The sequence below is a fragment of the Balaenoptera ricei genome, chromosome 13 (genome assembly GCF_028023285.1).
Source record: "Balaenoptera ricei isolate mBalRic1 chromosome 13, mBalRic1.hap2, whole genome shotgun sequence".
Taxonomy (NCBI): domain Eukaryota; kingdom Metazoa; phylum Chordata; class Mammalia; order Artiodactyla; family Balaenopteridae; genus Balaenoptera; species Balaenoptera ricei.
In genome coordinates, this window is record NC_082651.1 from 4,820,336 (window position 1) to 4,847,929 (window position 27,594).

Sequence of the window (27,594 nt, forward strand, 5' to 3'; positions counted from 1 at the left end):
TTATTTCCTGTGTGTTTTTCACATCACCCTGTAATATTACAAGTTCCTCGAGGGGAGAGGCCCTGACTCTTTCTTTGGTGTTTCTAACAGAACTTACCACTTAATAAGTGGGAATTGAGTTTATATAAATTTCCATGGAGACTTGAGAAAAGGGTGACTTTGTTTGTTTGTTTGTTTGTTTGTTTTCAGCCATTCTTTCAATGTTCTTGTCATGGTGAAACCAGAAAATAAATGCCATGGGCTTCTGGGGAGTTTTAACTAGCTCAGTATCCAAGCACCAATTCATTAAAAGCACGTATAGTTTCAAAATGTAAAACAAATGTTTTAAATGTTTTGTTTTTTTAAATTGTGGATTATGTAACTATATTTTGAAATTAAAACATATATTTAAAAGGTAATATAGATAGATCAATAACTAATAAAGTTTTTGTAGATTGGTTTATAGTGACCCCGGAATCAATAGTTTTGATCTAAAAGTATGATATATCTCTACACTAGAAATGAAACCATTTTGCTTTTCCCTGCTAAACTAATTCTTATTCCGTCATGCTTCCTGCTCACAAATGTTTCAGGGAATAATATGTATTAGAGCTATTAGGAACAGCTCTGCAATGTTAAGTAGTAGAAAGTCAAAAATGGCAAGTCTTGTCATTTAATGTGTCAAGGATCAGATATTAATATTGTATTAAAACTAAGCGATGTGCACTCATAGTTTGCTATTCTTTTCACTTGCAAAATGTCAGCAGAGAAGCAACAGGAAATAGCAGAATGTGGGAGAAAAAAGTTGCCCACACTTAAAGGATGGCAATGAAACAAAATGAAGTTTAATTGAAACAATGAATTGTTTAATTAAAAGAAATTCACATCTCCTATTCATTAAGATATGCATCATTGGGATTCATTTTAGAATAAAAATTTAATATCTGCTTTGTAACTTCAGTGATATTTTCACATACTCTGTTTTTCAGAATAATACCGTCTTATGGAGGAGGAGGGGAAAGAAGTCTGCATTTATGCTTCCTTATGTACTGAGGATATGCCATTGTCTCAAATAAAATTAACAACTTCAAAAGAAATGCATCAGAAATTGTGATTAATCCAGAGATATAAAGGGAGGTGAGAAGGAGTATGACTCAGAACATTCTTGAAAGCTTTAAGATTTAAGTCTCTTAAAATTTACATTCATACCCACTGAATGGTGACAGATCAAGTCATTTCTAGAGAACTCTGAAGGCAGTTGGCACCTTGGATATTGCTTTTTATGGGAAAATTCAGAAGAGTAGAATAAAAAATTCTCTATTAAAAATAAAATTGACTGTTAGAGGAAAGAAACTGATTTTAGAAATACACACAACCACAATTTTAAAATTCTATATTGGTTGAAGAGATCTTACCTCTTGGATCATGGTGAAGAACTATCAAATTATGTGGAGTGACATCTGTCTCCATTAAATAGAGTAATTTCCCAGAGAAGAACAAGACTTTCAACATAACAGGAGACTTGCCAGTTGACAGGAAAGAATGTTCCCCGACTTGACCATTGTTGATGGGACCCTGATGTGTTCTCCCAGGAGTGGATGGTCTAAAACATTGATTCATTAGTCTGTTTAATCTTCAGGCTTGCTAGGAAAGAGATCCTCCTTGATTTAAAGGCTGTCAGGCTGTCATCTCAAGAGGTTCCTCCCTTGTCATTCCCTCCATCCACAATCAAAGAAAATGACATTTCGCCCTGTTATAAAGAATTAGCATAAAGAAGAAAGCCATCTAGAAATAGAACCTGAAATTTTCAGCTAAGGACATCTGCACTGCTAGCTCTACCTACTTCTGTTCCCACTGTAATTTTCAATCATTCAGGTAGATATTTTCTATTCTCAGTATAATGACATCAGTTTTAAAAATCTCTGTGGAAAAAAAAAAAAAACCTCATGATATGGTTAGTGTTGAGTTGACGATTACAGCTTTAAGTCCAATCTTAGTTTTGTAATCTTGGTGTTATCATTTAAAGTGAAAATGTTGATACAGGAACCCAGACACATTGCAAGGAAAGTTGAGAAGAAAAGATTTTGTTGGTGGAAGGAGGAGAGAAGTGTCAACGTTCAATAGAGCTAAGTATTAGGCTGCTCTAAAATTAGTCTTTGAAATATATAACATTGGGTTAGATGGAAATTCACACTGGTTTGAGCTCTGCTCTGAAATTTCCAGATATATTTCACCAGTTCTGAACATGCAGTTTATTAAGAGTCCAAGGTGAAATCTACATGCCTAGTAACTGAATTAATATTATGAAAATATTGTGTGTTTTTAATACCAGAGGACAATATTTTTTTAAATATTTATTTATTTATTTAGGCTGCACCAGGTCTTAGTTGCGGCACGCGGGATCTTTAGTTGCAGCACGCGGGATCTTTGGTTGCGGCATTCGGACTTCTTAGCTGTGGCATGCATGCGGGATCTGCTTCCCCGACCAGGGATCGAACCTGGGCCCCCTGCATTGGGAGCATGGAGTCTTACCCACTGGACCACCAGGGAAGTCCCCCAGAGGACAACATTTACCTGGCATTGTGACATTGTAAACATGGGCAGATACCACTGTTTATAGACAACCATATTTATATTTGCATGATTATCTTTAGTTACCACCCAGATCATATTGACTGATGGTTAAGATGTGTTCTATTTCTCAGCTTCCAGGTCCTAATTATTGAGTTTGCTGGTGTGATCTCCACTGATTATTGGTCATATGTAGAATGGGGATGCTGAAACACTATTAGGATGTTTTTGCAGGTTTGATTGGAATAAAGATACTAAGTATTTAAACATATAGAATTGAGCGCAAATAAAAAGAAATTTAAAAAGATACTAAGTACTAAGGGTTCCTACAATTTCGTGACTGGTACGTAGTTTTGCACTATGTTATCTGGAAGAGAAACATTCCTTCATTCATTTCTCTCCACCTGCTTCTCAATACAGTATTCATCAAGACTCTGTCTTCGGTGGACCACACCCCATACTCCCTTTTACTAGCCCCAGCCTTATTTGTGACTCCATCTTCAACCTGCTTCCACCAAATATAAAATCACTTTCTGCTTACCATCCATTCTATCTTGGAAATATTCCTAGGATGAGCATTCAACATTCTGCATATTCCATGGTCTCATTGAGGCTCTCAAAATGATGTCCTAACTGGGCTACCCACCTTCAATTCTTCCCCTTCCTAATTCTTTGTCAGATACTTGTCAGAGTAAATGCCACATCTTTCTCCAGTTAAATGTCCTAATGCACAATTCCTAGCATCATTTTCTCCTGCTTAAGATATCCTGGGCCCCCCTATTGTCCGTGCCATCAAATACACACTCATCCACTGAGGTATCATCACTGTAGTCCTAAGTTGCGGATTCATTCATCTTCATAACTGGATCTCTCTTCCTACTCCCATCAAAATGGACCATGTGCGATGGCTCCCTTCCCTCACCTTCGCTCTCTTTTCTGCTTCACCTCCACCTGGAAGTGCTTGTCCTCCGTATCTGCCTGTCCTAATTATGTACACTTCAAAGCCCAAAAAGGAACCTTCTCCCCACTACTTATATGAAGCTCTTAACAAGAAAAAAATTTTTCTTTTTGCTTTCTTTTCCCCCTAAACTCTTATGTCATCATTTCCTAGAGCTTCATTTATGAAATATCATTTCTGCTACCTACTTTAGTTATTTACACATTAACTGTACATTTGGGGCTTCCCTGGTGGCACAGTGGTTGAGAATCTGCCTGCCAATGCAGGGGACACAGGTTCGAGCCCTGGTCTGGGAAGATCCCACATGCCGCGGAGCAACTGGGCCCGTGAGCCACACTACTGAGCCTGCGCGTCTGGAGCCTGTGCTCCGCAACAAGAGAGGCCGCGACAGTGAGAGGCCCGTGCACCGCGATGAAGAGTGACCCCCACTTGCCACAACTAGAGAAAGCCCTCACACAGAAACGAAGACCCAACACAGCCAAAAATAAATAAATTAATTAAAACAAAAACAAAAACAAACAAAAAAAACCTGTACATTTCTTACAATCAAAGTACATGTCTTTAAGGCTTTCTGACTCTCAAAAAAGCCACCAATATATACTTTTAAGATGCATATCATAATCAGAAGCATGGTTAATTACAAATATTTTCCAGAATCTTTATTGTTATTATTCTCAAGGAAGTCTAAATCTACCCAAACCAACAGTTTTCTGTCATCACATATTTATTTCTTTTTTTTTTTTTTAATTAATTTGTATATTTGTTTATTGACTGTTTTCCTCCAATAGAATGTAATCTTTTTTTTTTAACATCTTTTTTTTTTTTTTTTTCACACACACACACTGTATTTTATTTTTACAAGAGATAAATCGACTGACACCAAGCATTGTACATGGATGACCACAACAAAAGCAACAATGATTGCAATTACCAAACATGAAACACACTCATACTACATATTTATTTCTGATTTTTGACTCAAGCTGAAGAAATAGAAGAATATTGGGGGGAAAAGCCATGGATGCTTCTATTAAATATTGGCAAGTACGTGAAAGATGAGTTTTTTGGGGGAGTGGGGTGGGTTGTGCGGGAGGACTCCACATACATTTTTGAAAGAAAAGCTTGTGCCCCAAAGAAAAGAGCACACTTCTGCCAAGATGAAAATCAACATGCTTAAGAACACTCCTGTACTGAAACTACAGTCACTCAATGCCTGACCACTCCACAATGTAATAAGCCCTTGAGTTGGGATTTCATTGAAGAGGAGGTATTACCTGATGCCACTGCAGACTCTAGTCTTAGACCCAGGAACACGGTCTTCCCCTAAAACGTTGTGTGTGAGTAATTAGAATTAGAACTGCTGGGGTTGGACATTTAAAAAGAAATAGGTGGTGCAGTATTAGTAGCTGTTACCTGAAAGTGATCCCTTAGGCAAGATGAATAAAGTCAGGTGATGCACAGTCCCTTGGACCACTCCCTTTCATCATTAAATACAGGACTAATGAGGTCAAGACAGAGCACTTGAGTGGGAGAGGTGAATTCTGGAATGACATCTTTCAGGGAAGGGGTATCTATAGAACAGTGAAGTTGCCAGACTGAAAGACAGAGAGGGGAAGAGATGGGGGGAAAGGAAGAAGGTCAAAGGGCTTTTAAATAGTCACCTAGTGTGAAGAAATGAAGTTGACAAGAATTTCACCTTTTCCCTAACATTTTCCTGTCTAGGAGTGCCATGTTAAGATATGGATAAGGAGAGGTAACCAAGGAACTTCAATACTATCCAAATAGGTAGTCATGGAAAGAGATGAGAAAAAAGAAATCTAGATTGTATGGCCCCAGAATGAGTGCAATGCTACGCCGACCACAGGAGAACAGGGTCCTTAGAATAATAAATTTTTCTCCCTTTAGTATCTAAGGAGTCTGTAGTCTCTGCCTTCCTCCCTTTTCTTAGAACCTGATTTTAGCCATTTCCTTCAATCAAATAGAAATGACAGGGAGCAGCTTAAAATGTCATCTTTCCCATGGACATGTCTATTTTAACCAGGGATTAGTCTTTAAGCTTAGGTGCCTTCAGTGATGTTTCAAGCAATCTCTCCAAAATGGGGTATCACTTTAAAGACATCTAGGTTTCCATGCCATCTCTAAAATCTCTCCTAAGTGGCCACATGGAGAACTAAGAGCTGATTAGAATATGCTACCCCAGCTATACCTGTTTGAAGGAGGTGCTATCTTTTATGAGCCAAAAAGCAGCTCCATTACTGAGGATAATTAGCTTAAGAGCTCTTTGCAGTAACTTGGCTTCTTTAAATGCCTTGTTAACTTCAATTTCCCTGACTTACAATTCACCTCCTTTGTGATACACATTATTTGTACCTACTTCAAAAAAAAAAAAAAAAACACTGAAGGTTGCTTTTGTCCAATTGTCGCTAATAGGCTGTTGAGTTCCACACAATTCCTTTCTGGATAAGAATATATTAAATATCTTTAATTGACCCTTGTAAGAATGGAAGGGTTTAGTGTTTTTAAAAAGGAGTTTATAGGAGGAAGTGCCTTTTTCCATCTCCTTTCATGTGTTGTCATTGAAGGAGGCTGATTTGCTAATTAATCTCAGAAAACTGTGATGCTTGCAGGGGTCATAGTTGTGGCAAACTTAGAAACCAACACGTATGCTACATAATTAAAAAAAAAAAATCTTGTTGGTTTCCTACAGGGCAAGCACTGTTGCAGTACCTGCAGGGGTGCAGCAGGAAACAAAACAGAGAGGTATCACTGTGTAACCAAGCAGGGCCATTTGGGGCCTTCCTGGGGCAGGCCCTTCCCCCATATCCTCTGCTGTAGCTCTTCTCTGAAGTACCCAGATAATAGTATCTGATGCACATTTCCTGAGTTGTTTTTACTGATGTGAAATCCCCCACCAAATGGAAGACTTTAACTACCTGATGACCATGAGCACCTGACCGCCCCCGCAAGACCCCAGGCCTCCTGGAGCCCAAGGATTGATAAGGTTAACCACTGTGTCCCCGCCCTATTACCCCACCATCAACCAATCAGATTGTGCATGAGCTGATCACATACCCTGTGACACCCCTCCCTCACCTGGCTTTTAAAAATGCTTGCTGAAACAGAGTTCAGGGTTTTAGAGCATGAGCCACCCGTTCTCCTGGTATCGGCACCTTTACAGTAAAGGCTGCACTTTCCTTCACCACTACCCAGTGTCAGTAGATTGGTTTCACTGCACACCGACAAGCGGACCCAAGTTTGGTTCGCTAACAACTGCCCATGTGAGGCTGACACTGCATGCGACGGTTGGGGTCAATTCAGTTCTAGGTGCTCTGGCAAGTAGAACAGTCACCTGATTTAGACAGACCTGAAACATCTTACTCAATACTCCACATTTTTAAATAAATGCAGGAAAAATTTGCACAATAAAGATTAACATCAAAAACTTGAATAAGCATCTAATATGCTAGCTGAATGAGTGGATTTTGAATTTTCACCTATCTTACTATAAAGGAATACAATAAAAGTCATAATATCTCTATATGTAAAGGGTTAGAACAGTAATTGGAACTAAAATACATTATCCCATTCCAGCCAATTAGCTCTTAGAATGCAAAATCAAGTATTTCCCCAATAGGGAAATTTTGTTGCCTCTCTGATAACTGGACAAGAAATTTAAATAAATCATGCCTCAACTCCATCCTCTGATGCTTCCTGTAGTTTTATTAAAGATTTAACCATGACCGAGGACCATACCAAAAAGTACAACTTTATCTGTCAATTGCCCTAATTAATCCAGTTTTGATTAAAAGAAAACTGACATAAAAATATTCCATGTTAATGTTAAATTATGTGCAGTTACTTTGAAACCATATCTTGAGAAACAATAAAAGAATGGAATATAATACATAGTTGCTGGAGATGAGAGAAAACAAGACTTATGTAGGCAAAATACACACTACTATGTAAAAAAATAGATAACTAAAGAGGACCTACTGTACAGCACAGGGAACTCTACTCAGTACTCTGTAATGACCTCTATGGGAAAATAATCTAAAGAAGAGTGGGTATATGTATATGTATAACTGATTCACTTTGCTGTACAGCAGAAACTAACAAAACATTGTAAATGAACTCTACTCCAATAAAAATTAAAAAAAAAAAAAAAACAAGACTTACATAGGCATTGATGATAAATCAACACCCACCTCCTACCTTCAGGTCTGCCTGCTGTACTTGCCTGTTTTCAGCCTCCAGAGTCCCGGGTGCAAAGTAGTTCATATTCACAGACAGACACTCTGGGCTCAACATCATTCATGTTCACTGTCAAGTCATCACAAATCCCACATTCCCCTCATCTCTCAGGCTTAAAAAATTCATTTAACACCAAGGGCTAATTAATTAACTGGATTTTCTTATATTTAATGGAGAACATTCTAAGCCATTAGAATGCAGACTTGTTCAAATTTAGGTCACTGAAAAGTTCTAAAAGTATGCCTGTCAAGAGAAAACCTAATGATTTTTTCCCAAGATTTTACCTTTTTAGTAATCAGGTTTTTTTTAATTTTTTAAAAAAATATCATGTGAAAGCAGAGCAGGGACAGATGTGTACTGGAATGATTTCATAATCCCTATCAGCATGTAAGTCCTTATTACCAAGATGTCTTTATTTTACACACAAAATAAACTTCACTTTTAAAATGTGCAGCATCATTAATTCTGAAAATAGTGTGAAGACCTGTTGTTAATGTTTGTGTATATTTGATTATAGCAGGGTGCCTCATTGTCTATGGCTAAAGGCAGACAATGAACTTCCAGAAACTATGATTGTCAATTTTTCCTATGTTGGAAATCTAATATCTTAGCTAGTCTTCTATTTGAGGCTGGCAAGCTTCCAACAGCAAACAAAAGCATGAAAGAAAATAGGGATTTGTAACAGTGTATACAAATAAAGTGGTCTTATTCTGCAAAGCTTCAAATTTGCAGATATTCACATATCAATTTTCATAAACACCTTAACTCTGAAAGTAGATCATTTCTCCTGTGCAAATCTAAGGCTTCTTTTTCCTGAGGCTGAGAAATTCCAGGTTCCCTATTGCTATCAGAAATGTACTTTTCTTCATTTTGTATTACCTGCTCAGATTTATGTAAAGATTGTTTTCCAAAATAAAACCCAAATGCAGCCCGAGATAAATTCACAGTAGAAAGATTCAATCAAGCGCCAAATCATTTTTAAAGATTTATCCTTGTGGATGTGCATGGATTATTCCAGCCCCAGCTCTCTGAAATCCTTTGGGTTAAAGTTTGATGACAGTACTCAAAACCGGATTTCCAAAAATGTTAATTCCCAATGAAACTGCATTTTAAAATGTTCAAAATAATATAAGAGGTGGTTTGGGATTTATTTTCATATTCTTCCCCTGGAAATGTAGCTGAGAATATTTGCTGAGGTAAAAGCTCTCTGAGACTTTCACCTCTAACTCAAAAAAGCCTTTCTAGAATGAAGAGGAGTAGAACGTAAACCTCACGAAAATAGGATTCCCACAACATTTCTGTCATATTCTTCAGTAAGTGAACAGACTGACTGTGGACCATATTAACTCATGTGACTCTCTTCTGAGCCGCTGTTCATTCCACAAAATCCAGACCTAAGTCCCCAGGACATAGATGCCCTCAGGTAGCAGCTCCAGAAACATAAACAAGCCTAGAGTCTTGTGAGGGTCGGTGGTTAGGGAGGCTGGATCCATTACCAGGTGGTTGAAGGAGGTTTGAACAACTCCACCATTTTCAGTGTAGACCCTGAACCATAAAAGTCTCTTCACAACCACGACAAAACTTACTAAACTTCCAGAACATTCACAGGACGGATAATGACCACAGGTGCTCCAGATAGTTTTCGAGACTGCAGATGACCTGTAAATGGGTCAGTTTCCCTCACTCTGCAGCTGACACTCAGTCTCCTGGTCTGAAGAAGCCTGAGCATGTAGCAATCACCTTGGAACTTTTGAAAGCCCTTGACATTCCTAAGGAATGACCATCACAATGACCAAGTACCCATGTTGAGAATGCCACAGTTTCTGTCACTTAACTCATAAAGTTTATTTAATAGTAACATCGGTGACTTTAGTGAAAGTGAGTGTGATTTCAAGGAACGTAAGAGCAAATTATGGGCTGCTAGGATCCGGCTTCTGCTAAGTGTTCGTCTTCTAGCTCGTTACCTTTTCATCAGGAGACTCGAGTTCATCTTTTTACGGAAAAAGTAAAAGTTTCCACAGCCCACAGACCTTCCAGGACTAAACCATGAATGCTTAATATGAGCACGTCTGTGATCTATAATACTTTCTGTGAATCACATCATCTTTCAGGATAGGACTGAAACATTTCTTGATCTGCTGACAATACCCTGCAAAGTACCTTGCACTGGACAAGCATTCCTTAAATGCTTATTATTAAAATGAGAAGTGAATGAATTACTAAAATAATATTCACCATAGTTGCTCTTTGTACCAACTCTTTGGAGTGGCTGAAAGCATCACAGATATAGCAGGTTTGTACATTCTGAAAAGCCTAGGTCCAGGTAATTCTTCTATTTATTCGAAATTCCTGTTACATACAATAGGATTCTACCAGGAAGTATGATTTAACTTCTTTTAATTTATGTCATCATCCAATTCTATTTGAGAATAAAGTACAAGTGTTGATACCAAATAAAGCATCTTAACACTATTTGTATATATCCTGAACAACAGTAACATTATTGAAATGGTGATGGTAATGAATACTTTTAAAATCTGACACTATGAATGTTAAAATACAGTAAAATAAATATTGAATGGGACTGCTGCTAAATGATTTCAAATTTTTAAACCCAATAATATTTAAATTAGAAATCACATGTTTATAAATAATTATTATATGTTAATTTACTCACATGCCTTATCATGAGAGAAACTAATAGTTTTAAAAAACCTTTATATTTCTTTCATATAGTGATTTTCTGGACGTTCTATCTCACACTCAAAAGCATATATTCATTTTAAAAAATTGAACAATAATAATACTGCCATGTCATTACCTCAATTGTGAAAATGTTATTATAAACTTAAGGATTTCTTGGGGACTTCCCTGGTCCAGTGGGTAAGACTCCGTGCTCCCAATGCAGAGGACCCGGGTTCGATCCCTGGTCTGGGAACTAGATCCCACATGCATGCTGCAACTAAGAGTTCGCATGCCGCAACTAAGGAGCCCGCCTGCCACAACTAAAGATCCCACATGCCGCAACGAAGACCTGTCACAGCCAAATTAAATAAATAAAATAAATATTTTTTTTAAAGTAAGGATTTCTTAAAACAGTGCCATGAAACAATTTATAATATATTTCAGTGGTACCTATAGGTCAGTGGGAATTACACATATTTTAGAAATCCAGTGTAGTTAATTACTCAATATTTGAGACACGTAGGTGTCTCATTCCTTTTCTAAAGCAGCGTGGCTTTTTCCTTTGTCAACTGTTTGCTATCCAAACAAGGAAGGAAGGAACAAGGAGGAGGAACCCTTAGATAGCCAGTGGGAGTCCTTCTCAGGGCAGGTTTCCAAAGTAAGTGTACAGTTGCCTCAGCTCCACAAAAGATGAGCAGGAAGACAGAGGTGGAGTGGGAGAAAAGATGCCTTGACGGAGATGCCTATAAAGCCCATCAAGGACCAAGCAAAGCAAAGAGGTGAGGAAGGAAAGATGCGAGTGGGGCTGCGGGTGAGGTGAGACAGGTGAGGTGAGGCTTGGGGTCAGCCCAGAAAACTCCAGGGGAACCTAGCTGCTGCTCTTGAATTCAGCGTACTTGCTGGGGCTCAGGCTGCCTCTGCCGGGCAAGGGTAGAGGTTACATTTTATAGGGGAAAGACTTGGAATGGAATTATTTATAGGATTTTTGTGCTCACTTCATTTATATCATTCTTTTTTTTTTATTTTTTTTATAAATTTATTTATTTATTTATTTATTTTTGAGTGTGTTGGGTCTTCGTTTCTGTGCGAGGGCTTTCTCTAGTTGTGGCAAGCGGGGGCCACTCTTCATCGCGGTGCGCGGGCCTCTCACTGTCGCGGCCTCTCTTGTTGCGGAGCACAGGCTCCAGACGCGCAGGCTCAGTAGTTGTGGCTCACGGGCCTAGTTGCTCCACGGCATGTGGGATCTTCCCAGACCAGGGCTCGAACCCATGTCCCCTGCATTGGCAAGCAGATTCTCAACCACTGCGCTACCAGGGAAGCCCCCCATTTATATCATTCTTATTGCATATTTTCCTATATTACCATCAGCCGAATGTAGCAACTCATTACGTGTTTATTTACTTTGTCTTTATTTTGCTGTGCCTAATTTGTGGGTACATTTAAATAGTTGTCACCATATTGTAAGTATATTTTTACCTAATATAGTTTAAACAATACTAGCCTTAACATTCTGATTACAGTATCAGAGGCATCACCGATATTGAGTGTGGTGATTTCCTTGTGGATCCTCACATATGCTCTCTTTCCCATTCATCCAGGCCCGTCCAAACTGGGCTATGTGCCTGGGGTCCTGAGTATCCCTTCTGTACTTCTCATTGGGGCTTGATGCTTTAACCGGCAGATAAATGATAATTTCCCCCTATGTCTTTCAATTGCATCCCCTCAGTTTTGTAGTTTTGTATCTAACTAACATTTTCAATGTTTCTTACATTTGGATTACACTTATATCCTAATTTCTAGCACTGATCCAGATTCTTTCTTGTATTTTCTTCATCATTCTTTTCATGTCTGAAAAGCCAAGTGTTAGAAGATTTTGTACAAGTCATTATCCTGCCCTTGTTACAAACCTCCTATCTTGGTAGCCTCCCAGCCTGGTACTCTTTTTATGCCTGGAGCCCTTTCTACCTCTTTCAAGTTCCGCCACAAGAACAACTATTCTGTCTCTGAATTGCACCGGGCTTGTTTCTGAGACACAGAAACTTACTAGTACAAGTACCTTCCTATTTGAACAGGTCCTCTATCTACATTCTTTTAGGCAGTTAGAGGGAAGAGGAAAGGTTCTTTCTAAGTCTTCAGGGCCTTAAAAATCAGCCTAAATTACTCTACATGCTTAAGAGAGACTATTTGGGGTCACATTTTGCTTCCCTACAGTGGGTTCAGCCACTATGACCAACAGGATGGAGAGTCCTCAAAAAATTAAAAATAACACTAACACATAATCCATCAATCCTACGTTTGGGCATATATCCAAGAGAAATGAAAACAGGATATGGACAAGGTATCTGCACTCCCATGTTCATTGCAGCAGTATTTACAATAGCCAAGATATGGAAGTAATACCTAAGTGTCTGTCAAGGGATGAAAGCAGATGGGAGACATACACACACACACATACACACACTCACACACACACACACACACAATGGAATATTACTGGAGGAAATGCTGCCATTTGCAACATCCTGAATGGACCCTGAGAGCTTTATACTTAGTGAGATAAGTCAGACAGAAAGGCAGATACTTACTGTATGATATCACTTCTATGTGGAATCTTAAAAAGCTGAACTCATAGAAATAGAGAGTAGAGCGGTTACCAGGGGCTGGGGTGGTCGGGGGGGGGGGAATTGGGAAATTGTTGTTAAAGGGTATAAACTTGCAACTAGATGATGAATATGTCCTGGAGATCTAATGCACAGCACAGCGATTACAGTCAACAGTACTGTACCATGTACTGTAAAGTCGCCAAGGCTAGATCTTAAATGTTCCCACCACACATTCCCACCACATGCAGAAAAAAGGAAATGATTCCTATGTGATCTGACAACAGTGTAAGCTAAAGCTGAGGTAGTAATTCTGTTGCAACATACAAATGTATCAAATTAACAGGTTGTGCATCTTAAACTTACACAATGGTATATGTAAATTATATAACAATAAAAATTTAAATACAAAAGAAAAAAAGATGGAGCTTAGAGTGGGGAATCAGAAAACCTGGATTCAAAGTGTGACTTTGTTACTTTTGAATGTGAACAATTAAGTCCCTTAACTACTTTCATCTCAGTTCCTTTGTATGCCAAATGATTATACCAACACTTGCTCATAAAGGTATTATAAAAAACGATTGAAGAAGCATATGTAAAGTAATACTTTCGAGTATAAATGTTTAACCCTAAAGTGATATGTATTATGTGATGGTCAGCTTGTGTTTCTAAGTAACACGATTGTATTACTGTTTATATATTGTGAGTCTCTCCAGCCCAAGACCACCAGGAGCACACTTGTATTTGGATGCAAGTTGGATGCGTTGCTCATGGCAGAGGGAGGGTGCACAGGACCTGACAGGAAGCATCCTTTCTAACACCCCCTCAGTAGGTATTACCTTAGAAGGAGGGTAGACGAAAGTACAGCTGAAATAAGCTGCATTTAATTGCGCAAGAAGCAGTGGTCATTCATAGGAGCCAGAATAGAGGGGTGTTTGGCCATTTTTGTGGTTTAGAGGGCGGTGCTTATGACTTTGTCGATCTTCAGCCACGATTGTGCAGCGTTTTTGTTTTTGTCTTGTCCATCACAGAGTGATCTTGTCTGATGCAGCTGTTCTGTAAAATTGTTTCTGTTCAACAGGAGAACACCAGGTCCTGGCTGTGAGTACCACCAGGCCAGATCCTGGAGGTCAAGGTCTGCTTTTCTCCTTCCTGAAGTAAATGTGTGTACGTGCACACGTGTATATACACATATCTAGAAGCTCAGTGTCAAATTCAAATTCTTTAAAACTGAATAAATTAAATTCTCAACGTATTTTCATTAATGGAGATGAAATCCTTTCCATTAAGAAAATTCAAGCCAACTCTTTATAATTTGGGAAATTATATAGTTCCTTTCTTTTTTATATAGTTCCTTTCTTTTTTTAGTTAGCTTTAAGATTAAAGCTCTATAATATTGAACCAAAAAATGTGTAATTGTCAGATAGCTACAAGTGGTATGAAAAGTATAACCAAGTGTTAAAACATTAAGCAAAAAATAATAACTTTCTTCCAAAAGGGAGAACACTTAAAACTTTGTTGAGGTGAAAAATGTAAATAAACAAAATTTATATGGATGTTTTTCTGAGTTCTAGGTTTGATTATGTCTTGAGCTACCCTGTCTGCCCACTGCCAACAAGAATGAAAAATTATATTTGTGGGGCAAAGAAGAAATAATTATTATTTCCAAAACATAGTGATTCCAGTATGTAGCCCTCAACGATGCTGCTGAAGACAACACAACAAATCGTCCTCAGTCTCAGCCATGCTTGTGTTTTGCACGGAACTATCTATGCCAAATGGTCATTTTTCTCACATTTATTATGTTAACAGGATAAATGCCAACATTTGTCAACATCTTGTAAATGATGCGTCTTAATGAGGCAAGCTACTGTTTCACTCCTCCGAGGAATTTCATAGCAGAATAAGCAAAATATCAGGTTAAAGCAAGTGGGAGGAGATCCCAGAGAGCAAACCTTTCCTATGAACGTATATTCCTTGAGGTTTTGCTTAGAGTGTGTTCTAGGATCCAGGCCAATTTGGCCTAAACCTTTATACAACATTTTAATTATATTTTTAACAAATCCTGCAAAATGAGGTTCACATGTTGATTCAGCCAAAAAAAAAAAAAAAAGCAGTATCTACAAGCTGAACAGAATGCAAGAGAGAGGGAGTGATTAGCGATGTTGCCAAAAACCAATGAATACAGCGTTTTTATAATATCGTGCCCCATTCCATTCATATTGGGTAGATATAAAGACTGGTGGAGGATACATCCTTGTTCTAGAGTAAATGGACCAATAAGTTTTTATTTTACACATGTGTACTTGACTCAGAAGTAGAAAACGTGGCATTTACAAAAACACGGTTAACCTCCTGAGGATGTAAGGCCAGACAAATGTTAAATAAGATAATGCGTAGGCTTGCCCATGTGTGGAAGTCAACACAAGATTATAGTTAAAGCCATAGGTTTGGGATCAGAAATATTAAGTCTCTGCATTTAAGTCCTGACTTAAACTGAATACACTTGGGCAAAGCACTTTATTTCCCTTAATCTCAGTCTCCTGATCTGTAGAATAGAGATAATAATGCCTACTATATGAGATTATTACAATAATTAAATGTGATAATATACATAGAACAGTGCTCATTAAAAAGCAGTTATTGTCACCATTGTATCTGCTAATGAAATTGAAAATTGCTAATCCCTGTCATTAAACGTAAACAGTGGTGGCTGGCTGCTAACAGTTCTGTAAAATAACACGCGTCTTATTGCATTTAGGTTTGTGGGTTGGAGGGAATGGGAGCTTCCTATGCGAACCTAGACTCCTTTACAAAGTAATGAGTAAAGACTTCAACATCTTTATCCGCTATTCAACCCTCGGAAGTGTTTCCTACTCAAATACCTGATCTGCAGATAAAGAAAGATTTGGCAATGGGCTTGGCAACAATGACCAAACCTTTACCATCACTATGATTATCTGAGAGTCAAGGTGGCAGCTGCAGCTCTGGGCATTTTGTCCAAATCCCAGGCAAGAAGAAGCAGCACGGCAACTATATCAGGAAACCAAAACTTTCACAGAAATCATAAGCACATTTCCACATATATATCACACGGCCACTCCTAATTTGTGTTTGTTTGGTCCTTTTGTTTTAAGTTGGACATTTGCAACTACAAACAGAACCAGGGCTCTGCTAAGGAAATTAGATTACCTAAAAGATAGTTAGTCAAATCACACTATGTGTAGTAGATAAGTGGTGAAGGGAAGGTTGTCAGTGGAAGGGAGAACAGGGCCGAGAGAGAGAGACAGAGTTGGAAACCAGTGGTGCTAAGGAAATTTATATTTTTATCCTAAGTGCTATGGGGAACCACAGGAATGCATAGATAGATGTATGCTTTAGGAATATCACTCTCCACACAGTGTGAAAAATTGGACTGGAGTGTACAGTGGGGTGTGCGGCAATACATTCACTCTGCTGATCATGTTAAGGCAGATCATGGCTTAAGTTTTGGGCTTATGGAATGTGAAGGACTTTTTAGGTCACCCAAGTAGAGATGTTAAACAGCAGTTTGGATAAATAGGTCTAAAGGCCAGAAGAAAGAGTAGGCCCATAGACAGAGAGTTGGCAATATTTAGCATAGAGAGAACCAGAGCCATGAGCATAGATGAGATTGTACAAGGAGAATGAATAAATTCTGAAAGATGAGTGGAACGAAGACCATCTACTCAGAGAGACATTTGAAAACCAAGGAGAAGCTTTGAATGATTTGCTTTGCAGAAAGAGTTGTTATAGTTATAATGGAGTGGCAATGTATTGAGGTATTGAGGACCTGAGGTGCCAGTTACCCAATAAAGCCTTTTACAAGCATCCTTTCATTCCAAACTTAGAGCATCCATGGGAAGTAGATACTTTTACTGGGGATTTAGAAGAAAGGAGACTGAAGCTTAACTACATCAAGAAACTTGCCAATTAGGAAGAGATGGATCTAATATCTAACAGGTGTTTGTTTGTTTGTTTGTTTTTTATTTCAGGGATAGTACTTTTATCCATTATAAGCCAGTTAGAAGAGAATGAAAGGAAGAGCTGACCAGGGGAAGATAGAAAGATTCTGACCAATAACTGGACACCTTGACTAGAACATCGAATTCTGCCTAGTTGCATAGTCCCCTTAAGGTGGTACAAGATTAATTACACGAAGACACCAACTGTCCTAAAAGACCTGACATGCGAGAGATTATCCCCTGATCCAATCAGTCATCAAATCCTATTTCTTTTCCTTCAGAAGGGTTGTAGTATATAACAGGAAACACTTGTTGAGACATTTCTGCTATGTTCCCTGGAAAGTAGGCTTGAAAGCATTGTTCAGCAAAGGAAAAAAAAATGGGGTCCACATAGGGTGGGAAATAAAAACCAGCATCGAAGGTGATCAGACAGTGTGAAAGAGAAGTGCACTCAGAAACCCAGACCAAGACTTGGAGCCAGAGTCATTCATTTGTTCACTTAGATAAAATCAGTTGGTACCCACGGTGTGCAAGGCAATGGACTAGGCCATGAAGAGAGGAAATGATGGTGGATGGACAGGATCTTATCTCAATGAACCTACGCTACTGGGGAGGTAAAAGCCATGAGCCATGTCCCTAAAACATGAGAGGACTCAGAAAGACGGTTGATCATGTCTCTCTAGAAAACATGTTGAATGGCCATAGTGAGCCATCTATTTTTTCCAAGCATTAGCTTTATTCACACACACACACATACACACACACACACACACACACACACACACACACACACACACACAGAATCCAAATGGTTGGTTTGTATAACATGATGAAGAAAATAATCTATTTTCTTCAGTAAGTTCCATTTTATACTCCCGTCTTGGAATTAATCCCTCATTTTTGATTCCTCACAGAATCACTCACCTTAATCACTATGTATGACTCCAAATGATTTGTAACTATTTCAGAAAACTGTTTCTGTCATCCAAGAGTCCCTGTCGTCCCATGTGAGAGTAATTAAGGAACGTGCTTAGGTTCTGACGGTGAGCATCTGACACCAAGGTTTGAAAGCATCCTTGACCTCCCAAAGCCAAGTTTTTGGAACATACAACATGTATTCAAAGTCCAAGGTGGTCTTTTTATTTTCTGGCCACGTAACTTTGCTATTTTGAGAGCGGAGGCCACAACTCTTCAGTAATGGATTGCTATATTTTCTTTCTGGAAAGTCTTGTGATTACCGAATAGGAACAGAAGGATTGCTAGTAGGAGCTCCCTGAGTGGGAAAAGAGGAAGAAGAGGGAATGAGACTTTCGAGTTACCTGCTTGGTAGAATCTCTGGGCAGGATTGTTGAAGAGGACGCTGTAGGTAATCAACGGATGCCTCTCTTCCTGGTTCCCCTCCAAGTCACTCCAAGGACTCAAAGCATCAGACACTATTTTAAGGTAAAGAATCAGAAAGTACTTTAATTACATAACACATTAATATGGAATGTGCTTTCTGAACTACTTTCTTGATATACTGTGTGTGTGTGAAGGAGAGAAATGGCAGAGGTTTAAATTTAATAGGGGTCAACTCAAAACCAATTTTGGCCTGAAGTTGGAAACTTAGAAAATGCAGAAGTAGAAAGAATTAAATAAACAGCATGTAATAAAAAATGTGGAAGTTCCCCGTGAAAATATATACACTTTCTTTCCTGTTAATTAGTTACTGTCTGGATCTTAAATCCCAACTTGAAGATAAAGTCAGAAATAAGAAAGTTACACTGATATTACCAAACAAAGCCTACTGGCCAGAAGGCAAATGTGTACTCATCCCAGAGGTCCATATAAATAGAGAGGAAGAGAACAGGTGATTCAAGCATGAGTTTATCCTTGCTGCCTCCAAGGCATCCAAGGTTATTATTAAACATCTCGGGGACAGGGTTGGAATTAAACAAATTGTCTCCAGGAATCTTTTTTTAAATTATTTATACATTTGAAGTTTGTTATCTAAAGAGAACACCTAATACAGATGATAATATTGATACAGTCCTGATTATTCCTATGGGACAGTAAATAAATTCAGAGCTTAGCTTGTTTTCCTCTTTTTCAAGAAATATTATTTCCATTTATGTGTGCTATTATAAAGAGTAGGAGGATTCTGGAGAATGAAAGCATTAACCATGTAGCAAAGTAAAGACACACACTGATTAAAGGAAGTAGAAGAGGTTTAACATGAGAAAGAGATACTAAGGTGTTAGCCTAAAAAAAGTAAGCCTGACAACATCCAGTGTTGGTGCAGCTGTAGAGATACAAGACTCTCAAACACAGTTAACGGGATTATAATTTAGTGCAGCCACTCTGGAGGGCATTTTGGCAGAATCAGGTATAACTGAAAAGGTGCATGTCCAGAAATTCCACACTTCCACGACGAGCATCCAGAGAATGAGGAAATTAGGTCAATAATCAAACCCTATCAGGTACGCTTGTCTTCCTGATCAGTGTTCGTGGAAAATTTCAGAGGAAGGACACTCTCTGTGCAATTCAGAATGCCATTACACCACATTAGATGTAGTGTGGCATTACAGTTGCCATCTTGATTGCAGACTTAGATATAGGTTCTTTTCCTGGCTCTGGCATTGAACTAACTGCTGCTTGACATTGTGTAAATTATCTAATTTTTCTGTCTTAATTTCCTCATCTGCAGCATGTCAGCAATAGTAATATCCACTTCATAGACTTATTAAAAGGATTATTTAAGAACACGTATGGAAAGCATTTAGGAAAGTTCCAAGACAGAGTAAGTATTCAGTAAATATAGTTCTATAGGCATCGCAATTGTAACTATTAGTATACAGGCTTTTTTCAGACAAGCTGCTTAAGCATGTTGTCTATTAATTTTTTAATAGCCTAAGCTATTGTCTTTAGAAGGCAAAGTCACCCTGGGCGTTTGGACCACCCTCAGGAGCAAGGCATGGCTGCTGAGGGAAGCAGCAGTGTCGAAAGACAAGATCCTCAGCCACGTAGACAGACAGCACTCAGCTGAAGACTAGGAGATCCCCACAGCCTCTATAAAGCTGGCAATTGCTGATGTGTTTGGACTTTAGCCCCACAGATACCCAGAGGGAAGGTTAAGGGTTACAGAGTTTCTCCTTCACCACTGCACACAACTCCTGAAGGAAGAGTCTAAAGTCAGCCAATAGGAAAGTGGTGATGACGATGACGACAGGTCATACTATGTGCCAGGCACTGTTCCCAGCAATTGACTATATTCTCCCTCATTAACCCCACAGCAATCTTCCGAGGCAGGTACTATTCTTATCCTCACTTTAAAGATGGGGTAAGGGAGGGACACTGACAAGAAATAAGTGGCTCACAATAACACAGTTAGTAAATAGTGGAACCAGCGTGTGCACTTAGATGGACGGTTTCCAAGTTTCCTGGCTCTTAACCACCAGCAATGGGTCTGAAATCAAGAACCTAAATAGAGGCTAAAGGCGTGGATCCTTTGCCAGAACCCATTACCCCATCTGCCAGATAGATCTTGGGAAAGAGTCGCTAAGCTACATGGTAGAAGCTGGTTGTATTGAGTCTAAGCTGCGTCTGAGTGAGGCCATTTTTAAGTATTGGTGTTCAGCTGGTGCAAAGTGTGCAAATCAATGTTATAGTAGTTTAAGCTTGAGCTTAACAGGCAAACATTATTCTGATACTGCTGTTCTCTAAGAGAGAGTAGTCTTTCTCTATTCTTTCATATGTACAAAATAATAATAATCATTTTAGAAAGCTGAGTGTGCAGAAGCTAAATCTACAGTTTATTTCTTTTTTAAGTTATCACTTTAAGTAGGCTCTTGCAAACCACTTAGCCGAGGGGAGGTCCTAACACACTGATGTTATTGATAATGTGCTCATCTATTCTTGACTGACATCCTGTGTTGCTCTGTGCCCCCAACTGCTGCTATGAGCGTGCAATTTCCACTGACTTCGTAGAATTGCAAGCTGGTTGGCTTCTTAGAAGTAGAGAGGGAAAAGGCTAGAAACAGATCCTTGGCTGACACAGAAGGAAAAGAATGCTGCAAATCTGATGAATAATAACAGTCCTATTTGGATGAAGGTGCCAGAAAATAGAAGCAAACAATCTTAAGATGGGTCAAGGCTACTTTCTACAGAGAATGGCATGTAATGCTATCTGATGAGGGGAATGCATTTGTTTCTTTTCTCTTGTGCCTGCTAAGTTATGTAGGATTGAAGGGGTTGGAAGAATAGGGAAGTTACAGAGATGCAAGCTGAATAGCACCAGGAAGAGGGCACTGCACAATTCCAGAGGTTAGGATGTAGATTCTTCGGCCAAAAGCAGACCGTTTGCAATTGTGTATGCTTGCAAGGGAAATAATGGCTTTCCATTAGTCAGTATGAGTAACCCTGACAATATATGTTTGAAAGGCTTTTTTAAAAAAAATGCACTGGGATTATTTGTTAGGCTGAAACACTTAGAAAATCACTTTTAGTAATGTGGCATGGAGCAAATTAATGTGTGTTCATGTCCCTGTACCGTGTTTCTGATTTTTCTTTTTCTGTCTACGTGAGGCAAACCCAGCATTAATGTCCTGGTGCTTAGATGTTTAGGCACGGGGAGAAGGGAGTCCCAGCAGCTGGAGGAATATGGGTTTCAAACCAGTAAGATATTGAGCATGCACTGGACCGAGTGATACTATTTAGACCGAGAGTGAACAGCATTAGTGGTTCATATGCTTTTTTTCTCAAAGTATCTGTGCTTTTTTTATTGATTGACCAGAAAGTTAACCTTTATTTACATTTATCATAAATATATGATAAATTTTTAATTTTTAAGTTAAATTTGTCTGTGAAAGGTTTGGTGTAAAGAAATGCTTAATTTTTAATCAAATAGATGAATAATTTTCTATATAATTTGGGTCATCAGTTTCATACTTAGAAATCCTTTGCTCATTCTAAAAATAGTTAAACCATTGTTTTTTCTTTGCAGTTTTAGTGCTAGTGATATTGATGGTGATGCTTTCATATTTTACACTCAATCCTTCCATGTATCTGAAATTCTATCCTCAACCATGCTTATTTAAAACTAAGATATTTAGATCACATTTAAAAATATATACTTGTTGAATTCAGTTAGCAAGAGTGTTGATCTAGTTTTTCATAATGACTACCATCACCAACTTCAATCCAGATAATATGCTTTAAAAAAAAAAAAAACACACAATCTGCACTGTTAAGTATGTTTTCCCTGAGAGAGCTTTTAACCTTTTCAGACATTCTGTAAGAAACCCAATCTCTTTTAAACCCCAGAGAAATAACACAGAGCACTTAAAGATTACAATTATTATGTGATATGTTATCACCAATATTTTTCGCCAGGTAGCTGTAGTTTTAAAAAACAAAACAGTGCTAAATGTTGGTCATCTTTGTGCTATTTTGTGAGCTATCCTCTGCACCCTTAAGATAAATTCTTAACTCTTGTCTGCCAGGTCACTGAGTACATTGTTGGTATCACCACTAACAACTAAAACAATAGCTCCTGCAATCAGAACAGTCCGGTACCCAGACTGCAAGCTCCCCCACTCCCAAATGCACTATTACACACAGAAGTAAGCACAGCCTTTGTCTTCGACAAGAATTGAATGAGCACAAGAAAAAGAAAAGATAGCAGAGAGTAAGAGCAACATTAGGCTTTCCCAGGTTCTAAAATAAAAGTCTCAAAACGTGTCCCTCACCTTAAACTACCTCCTTCTGCACAGGAGGGGAATTAGATGCTTTATTGAGAACGGAAGTTTAACTTATAGAAAAATCACTGTCATTCCATCAATGGTCCTAATGGAGAATCGCTTATTCTAAGAACGTGGTTCACTCCACTTTTACATGAAACCCTTAATAAAGTATGGCTGTAACTTCTTTGAGGGAAGTCAACTGGGCCCACGTTGTCTATAATTACACCCTAAAATATCCTGTTACAATCAGAAAAAAGATTTAAATCCATATGAATAAAAAGTAGTTAGATGGGAATGACCTGAGGCTGTCCATCACATAATCCACAGAGAGAAATCAAAAGTTTTACAGAGAAATCTCACATATAGCATTTGTGGATTATTGGACACATTTGTTCTTCAATTAATTATATTTTAAAATACACCTAGTTCTCTCTCACCAGTATGGATTTATCTATTCTCAACAAATGGTTTAGCTGTCAAAAATAAATGTTGCCATTCATTGTAAACAAAAGAAGAAAGGGAATTTTGGTGAGTATTACTGTAACAGCAAGAGCAATTATTATGTACCAGACTTTGGACTAGAACAGGTGTCCCCAACCCCCGGGCTGTGGACCAGTACCGGTCCGTGGTCTGTTAGGAACCACGCTGCACAGCGGGAGGTGAGTGGCAGGCATGAGCAAAGCTTCATCTGCCGCTCTCCATCGCTCCCCATTGCTCATATTACCGCCTGAACCATATCCCCTCCCCAACCTCGGTCCATGAAAAAATTGTCTTCCAGGAAACCGGTCCCTGGTGCCAAAAATGTTGGGGACCGCTGGACGAGAAGATTCCTTCGCACCTCTGGATGTCTACCAGCAAACCAGGTGTGCAGTTTTCCTTACACGATTCTTCCATTACAATGCTCATCACTCTGGCGTGTGAAAACACTCTGTATTTAACTTCTCACTGTATTGAACACATGTGTCTAGTGTGTGGATGAGTTAGTAAATCTCAGATATCGGTTACCTGTGCTTTAGTGATAGAAAGCAGCCAATCCTGGAATTAAGTCATTTCTAAAGGCTCTTTGAAGACAGTCACTTTGTGAAAGAGGTGAATGGCTATGGCAGATGATGTGACAATAGCCCGCCATGTCGGCACGAAGTTCCAGAATGGAATTGTTCTCACATGAAATAGCCATAGAAGAGAATCATTTGTCTCCCTAGTCATTAACGCTCAGAGGCACACCAGCTGAGGAAACTGCGGCAAACTGTTAGGAGGAGGAGAAGGAAAACGTGATTTAGTTCATATTTTTTTCCATGAACATGTTTCCCCGGAAAGGTATTCAATGGTACACACATGGATGTCACAGATATGGGCAGATGTACAATTGCATTGGAATATGTGGTCTCCCTATGTGAATGGGCTGTGGTTTTGATCCAGAGGCCCCCAGTGAAGATGCAGATGTGGATAAAGGTATACTCTGCAGACACACTGGCTAAAAGGCAGGGCTCTGGGAGAATGCCCGACTGCTTCCCTCTGCAGTTCTCCTGGATTCAGGAGCACAGAGATTCTCTGCTTGACCAAACTCCACTCAGGCACTTCTGAACTCTCTTCTCAAAGAGGCCCTGTCTGGGGGACTTCCATGCTCATCTCTGTGTTGTCCAATTTTAGCAAGAATCCTGCTCCGGCAGTTTACCAGAATCTCCCATCCTTGCTCTCTGGTCATCCTTGATATTTGATCAGGTTTCTCCTCCACCCTCCTTATCCCTGGTGTTTCTTCCCAATAATTTTCCATCCACTGACACCACCCCCCAAACACACACACACATGTCCTGCTCCTTAGGTATAAGTTCCCACTTTTCCTTGTATTTGGAATTGAACCCTATCTCTCTCTCCTACTGCAAAACCCCATTGCACTGGTTCCTCTTTGTCTCATGATAGCTCCCTTTGAATAAAGTTTGCTGCCTATCTTTTTTCAAGAAATCTTTTTAACAGGGGAATGAATTTGACAGAATCAACCAAATTACTGAACACCCACTCTCCCACCCACCCCCATGATAAAGGACTTTCTGAAAAGTAGCGGGCAAAGATACTTCTCATCTGTGAAGCCTCTGCAGCTTGCAAGCAGGTGTTGGAAGTGGCTGGATGGTACCAAACTGAGCTCATATTCTGGACCTTGGCCCAATAAATAAGCACTTTCATATATAAGCATATATATAAAGAGATTCTGAGCCCACTAAACTTAACTCTTTTAGTTTTTCCCTGCTTATTTTCTTTGCATAGTTGAGACCTAAAAGATACACATGCCAACACCACCAAGGTCTGAATCGTCCTTTTCCTGTTAGTGCCCTGTGAGTACAGAGACTAGAATAATCTACATAAGCTGCAGTGCAGATGTACCAGATTTGTCTGCCAAATGTCACACGAAAGCAAAGGAATTTGAGAGGATGGGTTGTCATCAAGTAGGGGCAATGACTTATTTATTCACTTGGAAACTCCCAGAGAGTTTTCTGGATCAGCGAAAACAAGCCAAGATTGGTTTACCAACATGTTCTTAAAGGTCACAGATGATTTTGAGGGCTTGTGTTGAAATGAATGTGCTTGGTAATCAAAAGTGCATAAAATATTTGTTTCAAATCAGTTCTCATAAGTCACCACTCATCCAGGTGGAGATTAATAAGTATAGGGCCATTTAGTGAGTCCTGCTGTATGCAGAGAACATGTATAAGGAGGAACCTATACCAGATCGCTCGTGAGGAAGAATTGAATAATAAAGGGCTGGAAGGAAGCTTGTTGCAGGTGGACCCTGACATGAACAATGCAATAGAAATGGGAAATCAGAAGACATGCCTAGGAAGGAGGAAGCCCATCCTAGGGCATGGGGACCAGGGAGAGAGGCTGGGGTGAAGCTGAAGCCACAGGTTAAGACAAGCTGGTGCTCAAGCTGGCTTCAGAGTTACTGAGTATTTGTTCTAACACTTATTAGCTTTGTCATAAGGAGACAATATTATTTAGACACTCTAGGACTCAGTTTACCTATCTGTGGGAAAATCAAAATATTATAGTAGACTTATTTCACAAGTTTGTTTTAAAGATTAAATGTAGAACTACATATGAAGCATTTTGCGTAGCTCCTGTAGCATAGCAAATGTACCCCAAGCAAGCCAGGGTTATTAAGTGTTTTCTAATTAGAAAAGGTGATTCACATTTGGATTAGCACTGTTTCCTAACTCTAAAAATTTCCTCTTGTGATTCCCTCTATCTGGAGAATAGAGCTTCAACATATAAATTTTCAGGGGGACACAATTCAGTCCAAGATATTGTCTTAACCCTGTTTGTTTGTCCACCTTTGCAAATATTTTTTGGCCATATTTTTGGGGGACTATTTTTGGGTTCTCTACTCTCTATCAGTGATCTATGTTTCTATCCTACTGATAATACTGCACTACTTTGGCTACTATAGCTATATAATAGCCCTTCATATCTAAACAATGATTTCTCCCACTTCATTCTTCTTTTTCAAGATTGTTGGAACTACCTCAGGGTCTGTTCATTTCCATATTAATTTTAGAATGAGCTTGTTATGTCTACAAATATTTTGCTGGGATTTTGATAGAAATTGCATTAAATCCGTAGATCAATTTGGGAAGGACTGACATCTTTACTACTTGAATCTTCTAACCCACGAACACATTGTATGTCTTCATTTATTTAGGTGTTCTTTGATTCCTCTCTCAACATTTTGTAATTTTCAGTGTACAGATCATGTACATGTTTTGTTAAGTTTATATCTGGCATTTAATTTTCCTTGGAGTGTTTATAAATGGTAGTATGCTTTTAATTTTGCTTTCTATATGTTGATTTTTAGTATATAGAAATGTGATTGAATTTTGTGAGCTGATCTGGTCCTGAGATGTCACTGAAGTTACTGATTAGCTCTGGAAGGGTTTTTGCTTATTTTTTGTTTATTTGGGTATTTTTTGTTTGTTTCTTTTTCAGATTCCTTGGGATTTTTATGTAAACAATTATGTCATCTTCAAATAGGAACAGTTTTATATCTTTATTTCTAATCTGAATGCCTTTTGTTTCTTTTTCTTGCCTTATTGCAGTGGCTAGAACTTCTAGTACTATGTTAAATAAGAGTAGTTAGAGTGTGTGTACTTGCCTGGTTCCCAATCTGAGAGGCAAAGTCTTTCAGCATTAAGTAGGATGTTAGGTGTAGAGATCACTCCTCACCGGGCTCTGCTGATACCAGAGGGGCAGGGAGGAGAACTGACTAGCCCTGCTTCCAACCACCTTGTTAAGTCTCCTTGGTGCTAGGTGGGGATGGAGGTTCAGCCTGAGGCTAGATCCTGCTACCACCATGCTGGCAGGGGAATCTGAGCACGCTTCGTTTTGCAGGATGGGGTGGGGGCATGAAAGGTCAGCTCTCTGCTGGGCCCCACCAACACTTCCAGGTGAGGGGAGAGGAGCTCACTACCAGTTTCTAGAGGAGTGCAGCGAGGGTATAGCTTTCACAGGTATTTGGACGATATGGGGGGGAGGGGGAGAGGGGTATTTCCAAAAAGGTCTTCTGTTGATAGGTCACTCTTTCTCAGTCCTTTGGTTAGGAGAAACAGGCTTTTCTTTGGGGTTTTGTTTTTTGGGGGGTTTTTTGTCAGTGCCTATTGGTGATTCTGGATGGAGGCTCCTGCTGGGCATGTAGGGTACTGTCCAGGATATACAAGAACAAAAAGGAAACTCAGCACAAGCCACTCCGCTCCTCATGTCCCAGAGACCCTACACAGTCCACCTTCTACTTTCCATCATCTTTCAGAGTCTTTTTTGTTTGTTTGGTGTGTTACGTCCAGCATTTTTATTTGTAAAAA

General features: G+C 39.1%; 1 protein-coding gene across 2 annotated transcripts in view; it reads right to left on the bottom strand.

The window, feature by feature from the left end:
- Window positions 1-818: 818 nt before the first annotated feature.
- The window catches only part of TMEM182 (transmembrane protein 182), a 390,758-nt gene continuing 363,982 nt past the window's right edge, over window positions 819-27,594 (bottom strand). For both annotated transcript variants that reach the window (XR_009506441.1, XR_009506440.1), the window contains 2 exons: window positions 18,347-18,460; window positions 819-1,729 (listed from right to left, as the gene is read on the bottom strand). The gene's annotated coding sequence lies outside the window, so the exon portion shown is untranslated. The remainder of the gene's footprint in view (window positions 1,730-18,346; window positions 18,461-27,594) is intronic.